Raw genomic sequence first — 10,000 nt, forward strand, 5'->3', positions numbered from 1 at the left:
CTTCAGAGGCCACGACTACCAAGGGCCCGATGTGATCTTTGCATGGATGTGGGAGAGTTTGGCTGCTTCTTCAAGATTTGGATCTCACTCCTCTACCTCCCCGACCTTGCTTGGCCACCGGCCACGATGCGAGGAGAAGAGTGGGGTTTGCAGAGCAATGTGGAATTCACTTGGCTGGTGCTGTTTCAGAAGGACCTTCGACCTAAACCTCATCCTAAATGGAAGCCGAAGCCAGAAATGGATCCTAAGGAGAGTGTCACTCCTCGCCCCACCAGTAAGCCTCACCTAAAGCCTCTACCCGATTTCAAGCCCACACCTAAGCCCAAACCTCTCCCAAGACTCACCCTAAGCCACAATGTCTGCCTGAAATCACACCTTCAACCTGTCCCCTACCTCTTCCTGACGCTAAACTTGAGCCCCATTCTGACCCTGACCCGGAGCCAAAGCCCCAGCCCAGTGTCACCCTAAGCCTCCCATCTCATGAGAGCCTTCAGTGGCACCTCTGATGCAGCCTCTTTAGGTTGCTATGCTTAGCCTACCAGGAATGGGAAGCCTAAGTGGAAGCAGAACCGTGGCCTCACGTCTCAGCCCACTGGAACCCCTCATCCTTAGTGCTCAGGCTCCCAAGAAGGCTAACAACCTGAGGCCAAGCCTCACTGGAACACACACCCATGCCTCGGGTTGGAGTGGAAGCCCTCCACCCAAGCAAGAAAAGGGTGCTCTGTGCTTGGAATCCAGGAACTCCAGAATTCCGGGAGCATTTGTCTCGGCAACGTTGCCGGCGCCCGTTTCCCGGGCCTCGTTCCTCCTCATCTACCCTGCCGCTACTTTCCAAGTCTATGCAGTGCACCCCGCGAAAGGACAACGTGTGTCTCTAGCAGGAAGAAGAGGAAAGAAGCAGCCAGTGTTTGCTTGTTTGCCCACTGTGGGGAAGAGAACTCAGAGCCTCCCAGTCAGTGCTAGGCCAGCTGAAACTGTCAGTACACACTGCAGAGTGTCTCAGCATCCCTCCATCCATCCATCCATCCATCCAGCCAGCCAGCCAGCCAGCCAGTCCGCCAGCCAGCCAGCCAGCCAGCCAGTCATCCAGCAATCCATCCATCCATCCATCCATCCATCCATCCATCCATCCATCCATCCATCGGTCGATCTATGTATCTATCAATCTATCTATCAATCAATCTATCTATCTATCTATCTATCTATCTATCTATCTATCTATCTATCTATCTATGTATCTTTCAGTCCATCCATCCATGCATCCTTCCACGCGTGGCTCCGTCCATCCATCCACCATCCATCCAATCAACATCCATCCATGAATCAGGCTGTACGGCCAGCCACCCCGGCATCCATGGGTGGATCCAGGCATGCATCCACCGACCCAACCATGCACGCATGCATCCACCATCCATGCATGCATGCGTGCCCGCATCCATCCATACACCCACTATGCACCTAGGCATCCATCCAGCCATCCATCCAGCCATCCATCCAGTCAGCCATGCATCCAGCTGTCTACCCATGCATCCATGCATCCATGTACACTTCCATCCACTTTCCCCATGAGCCCATCTACCCGGCCCACGCAAACTCAACCCATGGCAGGAGGAAGCCTCCAAGCCCGCAACCAAGCCATCTGGGGTAGCAGGGCTTAACCCAGGGTGGTGTGAGTTCCGGCTGGCCGGGCAGGCCTTTCAGTCCTGGAGCCACAAGCCTAGCCTTGTGTTCATGAGCTGCTTTTCAGGAGTGGTTGGGAGGATGTGGTCAGGATTGCAGGAGCAAGAGGAGGCCAGGTGCCTTTGTGCTGCCCAGAAGAAGTGTCCTGTCCTGTGTAGGAATGTGGTGTGGTCTCAGGCCAAGCTGTCAGCGGTGAGGCTGGGCGTCAGGCCGGCCCAGGCCTGGGTTTTCCTGCTTTTCCTAGGTGGAAAGCATTGCGTGCCTGCCAGGCTGTGTGGTGTGAGTTGTGCATCCAGACAGCTAGCTGTCTTTTCCCCTGTGGCTGGTGTGATGTTGGGTTGAGGTGGAGGTGCGAGGCAGTGAGTGAGCCTAAAAGTATTGGGCAGTGGCTGTGAGGCAGCAAGCAGCCTAGTGGGCTGGGGAGCGGAGGCAAAAGCCTACAGCACCCGGTATTCCCAGGCGGTCTCCCATCCAAGTACTAACCAGGCCCGACCCTGCTTAGCTTCCGAGATCAGACGAGATCGGGCGCGTTCAGGGTGGTATGGCCGTAGACGCCTCACACTGCTTCCCAAAGCCCCAACTGCTGCTCGCTGCCTCTGCGGGGAGCCTCCGCTCGCCGCTGCACCCTTGCCAGCCTCTGCAGCCTCTGCCTCTGCCGCTCTGGCCTCACACGCACCTGCTGCCGCTGCTTGGGGGACCTGATCCAACCCACCCAGCACAGCCTCTGCGCCCAGCCTGCTGCTCTCGCCGCCGCTCACCGCTGCCTTTCTCCTCCTCTTTCGCTTTCTCTCTCTCCCTCTCACCCTCTCTCCCTCTGTCTGTCTGTCTGTCTGTCTGTCTCTGTTGCTCTCTGTCTCTTGGGAAGGCAGAGGACGCAGGACTGTTTTCCCAGAGGCTCACCTTCCATGTAACCCTCTAGCCTGCATGAGGGTTGCACGTTGAAGAGCAGCTTTAAGGCCAGGTGACTTGCAAGGTTCACCACTTGTCTTCAGAGGCCACGACTACCAAGGGCCCGATGTGATCTTTGCATGGATGTGGGAGAGTTTGGCTGCTTCTTCAAGATTTGGATCTCACTCCTCTACCTCCCCGACCTTGCTTGGCCACCGGCCACGATGCGAGGAGAAGAGTGGGGTTTGCAGAGCAATGTGGAATTCACTTGGCTGGTGCTGTTTCAGAAGGACCTTTGACCTAAACCTCATCCTAAATGGAAGCCGAAGCCAGAAATGGATCCTAAGGAGAGTGTCACTCCTCGCCCCACCAGTAAGCCTCACCTAAAGCCTCTACCCGATTTCAAGCCCACACCTAAGCCCAAACCTCTCCCAAGACTCACCCTAAGCCACAATGTCTGCCTGAAATCACACCTTCAACCTGTCCCCTACCTCTTCCTGACGCTAAACTTGAGCCCCATTCTGACCCTGACCCGGAGCCAAAGCCCCAGCCCAGTGTCACCCTAAGCCTCCCATCTCATGAGAGCCTTCAGTGGCACCTCTGATGCAGCCTCTTTAGGTTGCTATGCTTAGCCTACCAGGAATGGGAAGCCTAAGTGGAAGCAGAACCGTGGCCTCACGTCTCAGCCCACTGGAACCCCTCATCCTTAGTGCTCAGGCTCCCAAGAAGGCTAACAACCTAAGGCCAAGCCTCACTGGAACACACACCCATGCCTCGGGTTGGAGTGGAAGCCCTCCACCCAAGCAAGAAAAGGGTGCTCTGTGCTTGGAATCCAGGAACTCCAGAATTCCGGGAGCATTTGTCTCGGCAACGTTGCCGGCGCCCGTTTCCCGGGCCTCGTTCCTCCTCATCTACCCTGCCGCTACTTTCCAAGTCTATGCAGTGCACCCCGCGAAAGGACAACGTGTGTCTCTAGCAGGAAGAAGAGGAAAGAAGCAGCCAGTGTTTGCTTGTTTGCCCACTGTGGGGAAGAGAACTCAGAGCCTCCCAGTCAGTGCTAGGCCAGCTGAAACTGTCAGTACACACTGCAGAGTGTCTCAGCATCCCTCCATCCATCCATCCATCCATCCAGCCAGCCAGCCAGTCAGCCAGCCAGCCAGCCAGCCAGCCAGTCATCCAGCAATCCATCCATCCATCCATCCATCCATCCATCCATCCATCCATCGGTCGATCTATGTATCTATCAATCAATCTATCTATCTATCTATCTATCTATCTATCTATCTATCTATCTATGTATCTTTCAGTCCATCCATCCATGCATCCTTCCACGCGTGGCTCCGTCCATCCATCCACCATCCATCCAATCAACATCCATCCATGAATCAGGCTGTACGGCCAGCCACCCCGGCATCCATGGGTGGATCCAGGCATGCATCCACCGACCCAACCATGCACGCATGCATCCACCATCCATGCATGCATGCGTGCCCGCATCCATCCATACACCCACTATGCACCTAGGCATCCATCCAGCCATCCATCCAGCCATCCATCCAGTCAGCCATGCATCCAGCTGTCTACCCATGCATCCATGCATCCATGTACACTTCCATCCACTTTCCCCATGAGCCCATCTACCCGGCCCACGCAAACTCAACCCATGGCAGGAGGAAGCCTCCAAGCCCGCAACCAAGCCATCTGGGGTAGCAGGGCTTAACCCAGGGTGGTGTGAGTTCCGGCTGGCCGGGCAGGCCTTTCAGTCCTGGAGCCACAAGCCTAGCCTTGTGTTCATGAGCTGCTTTTCAGGAGTGGTTGGGAGGATGTGGTCAGGATTGCAGGAGCAAGAGGAGGCCAGGTGCCTTTGTGCTGCCCAGAAGAAGTGTCCTGTCCTGTGTAGGAATGTGGTGTGGTCTCAGGCCAAGCTGTCAGCGGTGAGGCTGGGCGTCAGGCCGGCCCAGGCCTGGGTTTTCCTGCTTTTCCTAGGTGGAAAGCATTGCGTGCCTGCCAGGCTGTGTGGTGTGAGTTGTGCATCCAGACAGCTAGCTGTCTTTTCCCCTGTGGCTGGTGTGATGTTGGGTTGAGGTGGAGGTGCGAGGCAGTGAGTGAGCCTAAAAGTATTGGGCAGTGGCTGTGAGGCAGCAAGCAGCCTAGTGGGCTGGGGAGCGGAGGCAAAAGCCTACAGCACCCGGTATTCCCAGGCGGTCTCCCATCCAAGTACTAACCAGGCCCGACCCTGCTTAGCTTCCGAGATCAGACGAGATCGGGCGCGTTCAGGGTGGTATGGCCGTAGACGCCTCACACTGCTTCCCAAAGCCCCAACTGCTGCTCGCTGCCTCTGCGGGGAGCCTCCGCTCGCCGCTGCACCCTTGCCAGCCTCTGCAGCCTCTGCCTCTGCCGCTCTGGCCTCACACGCACCTGCTGCCGCTGCTTGGGGGACCTGATCCAACCCACCCAGCACAGCCTCTGCGCCCAGCCTGCTGCTCTCGCCGCCGCTCACCGCTGCCTTTCTCCTCCTCTTTCGCTTTCTCTCTCTCCCTCTCACCCTCTCTCCCTCTGTCTGTCTGTCTGTCTGTCTGTCTCTGTTGCTCTCTGTCTCTTGGGAAGGCAGAGGACGCAGGACTGTTTTCCCAGAGGCTCACCTTCCATGTAACCCTCTAGCCTGCATGAGGGTTGCACGTTGAAGAGCAGCTTTAAGGCCAGGTGACTTGCAAGGTTCACCACTTGTCTTCAGAGGCCACGACTACCAAGGGCCCGATGTGATCTTTGCATGGATGTGGGAGAGTTTGGCTGCTTCTTCAAGATTTGGATCTCACTCCTCTACCTCCCCGACCTTGCTTGGCCACCGGCCACGATGCGAGGAGAAGAGTGGGGTTTGCAGAGCAATGTGGAATTCACTTGGCTGGTGCTGTTTCAGAAGGACCTTTGACCTAAACCTCATCCTAAATGGAAGCCGAAGCCAGAAATGGATCCTAAGGAGAGTGTCACTCCTCGCCCCACCAGTAAGCCTCACCTAAAGCCTCTACCCGATTTCAAGCCCACACCTAAGCCCAAACCTCTCCCAAGACTCACCCTAAGCCACAATGTCTGCCTGAAATCACACCTTCAACCTGTCCCCTACCTCTTCCTGACGCTAAACTTGAGCCCCATTCTGACCCTGACCCGGAGCCAAAGCCCCAGCCCAGTGTCACCCTAAGCCTCCCATCTCATGAGAGCCTTCAGTGGCACCTCTGATGCAGCCTCTTTAGGTTGCTATGCTTAGCCTACCAGGAATGGGAAGCCTAAGTGGAAGCAGAACCGTGGCCTCACGTCTCAGCCCACTGGAACCCCTCATCCTTAGTGCTCAGGCTCCCAAGAAGGCTAACAACCTAAGGCCAAGCCTCACTGGAACACACACCCATGCCTCGGGTTGGAGTGGAAGCCCTCCACCCAAGCAAGAAAAGGGTGCTCTGTGCTTGGAATCCAGGAACTCCAGAATTCCGGGAGCATTTGTCTCGGCAACGTTGCCGGCGCCCGTTTCCCGGGCCTCGTTCCTCCTCATCTACCCTGCCGCTACTTTCCAAGTCTATGCAGTGCACCCCGCGAAAGGACAACGTGTGTCTCTAGCAGGAAGAAGAGGAAAGAAGCAGCCAGTGTTTGCTTGTTTGCCCACTGTGGGGAAGAGAACTCAGAGCCTCCCAGTCAGTGCTAGGCCAGCTGAAACTGTCAGTACACACTGCAGAGTGTCTCAGCATCCCTCCATCCATCCATCCATCCATCCAGCCAGCCAGCCAGTCAGCCAGCCAGCCAGCCAGCCAGCCAGTCATCCAGCAATCCATCCATCCATCCATCCATCCATCCATCCATCCATCCATCCATCGGTCGATCTATGTATCTATCAATCAATCTATCTATCTATCTATCTATCTATCTATCTATCTATCTATCTATGTATCTTTCAGTCCATCCATCCATGCATCCTTCCACGCGTGGCTCCGTCCATCCATCCACCATCCATCCAATCAACATCCATCCATGAATCAGGCTGTACGGCCAGCCACCCCGGCATCCATGGGTGGATCCAGGCATGCATCCACCGACCCAACCATGCACGCATGCATCCACCATCCATGCATGCATGCGTGCCCGCATCCATCCATACACCCACTATGCACCTAGGCATCCATCCAGCCATCCATCCAGCCATCCATCCAGTCAGCCATGCATCCAGCTGTCTACCCATGCATCCATGCATCCATGTACACTTCCATCCACTTTCCCCATGAGCCCATCTACCCGGCCCACGCAAACTCAACCCATGGCAGGAGGAAGCCTCCAAGCCCGCAACCAAGCCATCTGGGGTAGCAGGGCTTAACCCAGGGTGGTGTGAGTTCCGGCTGGCCGGGCAGGCCTTTCAGTCCTGGAGCCACAAGCCTAGCCTTGTGTTCATGAGCTGCTTTTCAGGAGTGGTTGGGAGGATGTGGTCAGGATTGCAGGAGCAAGAGGAGGCCAGGTGCCTTTGTGCTGCCCAGAAGAAGTGTCCTGTCCTGTGTAGGAATGTGGTGTGGTCTCAGGCCAAGCTGTCAGCGGTGAGGCTGGGCGTCAGGCCGGCCCAGGCCTGGGTTTTCCTGCTTTTCCTAGGTGGAAAGCATTGCGTGCCTGCCAGGCTGTGTGGTGTGAGTTGTGCATCCAGACAGCTAGCTGTCTTTTCCCCTGTGGCTGGTGTGATGTTGGGTTGAGGTGGAGGTGCGAGGCAGTGAGTGAGCCTAAAAGTATTGGGCAGTGGCTGTGAGGCAGCAAGCAGCCTAGTGGGCTGGGGAGCGGAGGCAAAAGCCTACAGCACCCGGTATTCCCAGGCGGTCTCCCATCCAAGTACTAACCAGGCCCGACCCTGCTTAGCTTCCGAGATCAGACGAGATCGGGCGCGTTCAGGGTGGTATGGCCGTAGACGCCTCACACTGCTTCCCAAAGCCCCAACTGCTGCTCGCTGCCTCTGCGGGGAGCCTCCGCTCGCCGCTGCACCCTTGCCAGCCTCTGCAGCCTCTGCCTCTGCCGCTCTGGCCTCACACGCACCTGCTGCCGCTGCTTGGGGGACCTGATCCAACCCACCCAGCACAGCCTCTGCGCCCAGCCTGCTGCTCTCGCCGCCGCTCACCGCTGCCTTTCTCCTCCTCTTTCGCTTTCTCTCTCTCCCTCTCACCCTCTCTCCCTCTGTCTGTCTGTCTGTCTGTCTGTCTCTGTTGCTCTCTGTCTCTTGGGAAGGCAGAGGACGCAGGACTGTTTTCCCAGAGGCTCACCTTCCATGTAACCCTCTAGCCTGCATGAGGGTTGCACGTTGAAGAGCAGCTTTAAGGCCAGGTGACTTGCAAGGTTCACCACTTGTCTTCAGAGGCCACGACTACCAAGGGCCCGATGTGATCTTTGCATGGATGTGGGAGAGTTTGGCTGCTTCTTCAAGATTTGGATCTCACTCCTCTACCTCCCCGACCTTGCTTGGCCACCGGCCACGATGCGAGGAGAAGAGTGGGGTTTGCAGAGCAATGTGGAATTCACTTGGCTGGTGCTGTTTCAGAAGGACCTTCGACCTAAACCTCATCCTAAATGGAAGCCGAAGCCAGAAATGGATCCTAAGGAGAGTGTCACTCCTCGCCCCACCAGTAAGCCTCACCTAAAGCCTCTACCCGATTTCAAGCCCACACCTAAGCCCAAACCTCTCCCAAGACTCACCCTAAGCCACAATGTCTGCCTGAAATCACACCTTCAACCTGTCCCCTACCTCTTCCTGACGCTAAACTTGAGCCCCATTCTGACCCTGACCCGGAGCCAAAGCCCCAGCCCAGTGTCACCCTAAGCCTCCCATCTCATGAGAGCCTTCAGTGGCACCTCTGATGCAGCCTCTTTAGGTTGCTATGCTTAGCCTACCAGGAATGGGAAGCCTAAGTGGAAGCAGAACCGTGGCCTCACGTCTCAGCCCACTGGAACCCCTCATCCTTAGTGCTCAGGCTCCCAAGAAGGCTAACAACCTGAGGCCAAGCCTCACTGGAACACACACCCATGCCTCGGGTTGGAGTGGAAGCCCTCCACCCAAGCAAGAAAAGGGTGCTCTGTGCTTGGAATCCAGGAACTCCAGAATTCCGGGAGCATTTGTCTCGGCAACGTTGCCGGCGCCCGTTTCCCGGGCCTCGTTCCTCCTCATCTACCCTGCCGCTACTTTCCAAGTCTATGCAGTGCACCCCGCGAAAGGACAACGTGTGTCTCTAGCAGGAAGAAGAGGAAAGAAGCAGCCAGTGTTTGCTTGTTTGCCCACTGTGGGGAAGAGAACTCAGAGCCTCCCAGTCAGTGCTAGGCCAGCTGAAACTGTCAGTACACACTGCAGAGTGTCTCAGCATCCCTCCATCCATCCATCCATCCATCCAGCCAGCCAGCCAGCCAGCCAGTCAGCCAGCCAGCCAGCCAGCCAGCCAGTCATCCAGCAATCCATCCATCCATCCATCCATCCATCCATCCATCCATCCATCCATCCATCCATCGGTCGATCTATGTATCTATCAATCTATCTATCAATCAATCTATCTATCTATCTATCTATCTATCTATCTATGTATCTTTCAGTCCATCCATCCATGCATCCTTCCACGCGTGGCTCCGTCCATCCATCCACCATCCATCCAATCAACATCCATCCATGAATCAGGCTGTACGGCCAGCCACCCCGGCATCCATGGGTGGATCCAGGCATGCATCCACCGACCCAACCATGCACGCATGCATCCACCATCCATGCATGCATGCGTGCCCGCATCCATCCATACACCCACTATGCACCTAGGCATCCATCCAGCCATCCATCCAGCCATCCATCCAGTCAGCCATGCATCCAGCTGTCTACCCATGCATCCATGCATCCATGTACACTTCCATCCACTTTCCCCATGAGCCCATCTACCCGGCCCACGCAAACTCAACCCATGGCAGGAGGAAGCCTCCAAGCCCGCAACCAAGCCATCTGGGGTAGCAGGGCTTAACCCAGGGTGGTGTGAGTTCCGGCTGGCCGGGCAGGCCTTTCAGTCCTGGAGCCACAAGCCTAGCCTTGTGTTCATGAGCTGCTTTTCAGGAGTGGTTGGGAGGATGTGGTCAGGATTGCAGGAGCAAGAGGAGGCCAGGTGCCTTTGTGCTGCCCAGAAGAAGTGTCCTGTCCTGTGTAGGAATGTGGTGTGGTCTCAGGCCAAGCTGTCAGCGGTGAGGCTGGGCGTCAGGCCGGCCCAGGCCTGGGTTTTCCTGCTTTTCCTAGGTGGAAAGCATTGCGTGCCTGCCAGGCTGTGTGGTGTGAGTTGTGCATCCAGACAGCTAGCTGTCTTTTCCCCTGTGGCTGGTGTGATGTTGGGTTGAGGTGGAGGTGCGAGGCAGTGAGTGAGCCTAAAAGTATTGGGCAGTGGCTGTGAGGCAGCAAGCA

The 10,000-nt window shown here is 56.5% G+C and overlaps 3 non-coding genes across 3 annotated transcripts; all 3 read right to left on the reverse strand.

Annotated features, from left to right (window-relative positions):
* Positions 1–2,114: 2,114 nt before the first annotated feature.
* On the reverse strand, positions 2,115–2,233 carry LOC150062925 (5S ribosomal RNA). Its single transcript, XR_016535636.1, has one exon. It is a non-coding gene; the product is annotated as a 5S ribosomal RNA (ribosomal RNA).
* A 2,511-nt stretch (positions 2,234–4,744) lies between these two features.
* On the reverse strand, positions 4,745–4,863 carry LOC150062926 (5S ribosomal RNA). The gene has a single exon (XR_016535637.1). It is a non-coding gene; the product is annotated as a 5S ribosomal RNA (ribosomal RNA).
* A 2,515-nt stretch (positions 4,864–7,378) lies between these two features.
* Positions 7,379–7,497, reverse strand: LOC150062927 (5S ribosomal RNA). The gene has a single exon (XR_016535638.1). It is a non-coding gene; the product is annotated as a 5S ribosomal RNA (ribosomal RNA).
* Between the last annotated feature and the right edge of the window lie 2,503 nt (positions 7,498–10,000).

The sequence above is a fragment of the Megascapheus bottae genome, chromosome 5 (genome assembly GCF_031878675.1).
Source record: "Megascapheus bottae isolate mThoBot1 chromosome 5, mThoBot2.hap1, whole genome shotgun sequence".
NCBI classification, from domain to species: domain Eukaryota; kingdom Metazoa; phylum Chordata; class Mammalia; order Rodentia; family Geomyidae; genus Megascapheus; species Megascapheus bottae.